We start from the raw sequence: 552 nt of genomic DNA, 5'->3' as shown, positions 1-552 counted from the left end.
TGATGTGTCGGTGAGGGCAGCTGGAGCCCACCCGCGTGGCCTGAGCTCATCTGCACTGGTGTCGCCATTCGCCCGCCTGACCCGAGTGCAGAAGCTGGGCGCTACAGCCACACCCCTGAGAGTCGGGCACCGGAGTGGGAGCCAAGGGGAGGGAGGAGCAGGGCAGGCCCAGCAGGGCAGCAGCTGAGGCAGGAGGAGACCCGGGAACAGAGGAGGGAGAGGGGAGCCCAGGGAACGCAGGATGTGGCTCCCAGGAGTGCCAAAGACAGAATTATGAGTCCTCTTTCACAAGTCCCGATGGGCTCTGTTCACAGCTGGGCGCCCCAGAGACTGCAGAAGAGGGGTCCAGGATGCCCTGTCTCCCATGGCTGGAGAAGAGGAAGTGGTCTAGAGAAACGGAGGTGAGGTCAGGCCGCAGCGCGGGTTTGAAGCCCTCAGACTGTTCTGTTTGTTCCGGAGAAGTGGGGAGGGGGCAGTGCAGTGCAGAGCCTCCTTCACGGCAAACTTGGGCTGGACTCTGGGGAGAGAGAAGGAGGCAGGGTGGGTCCAGCA

Source organism: Fukomys damarensis, unplaced genomic scaffold, assembly GCF_012274545.1.
Source record: "Fukomys damarensis isolate Sample0158 unplaced genomic scaffold, DMR_v1.0_HiC HiC_scaffold_19, whole genome shotgun sequence".
NCBI lineage: Eukaryota > Metazoa > Chordata > Mammalia > Rodentia > Bathyergidae > Fukomys > Fukomys damarensis.
Note: the sequence above shows the minus strand (reverse complement) of the source record.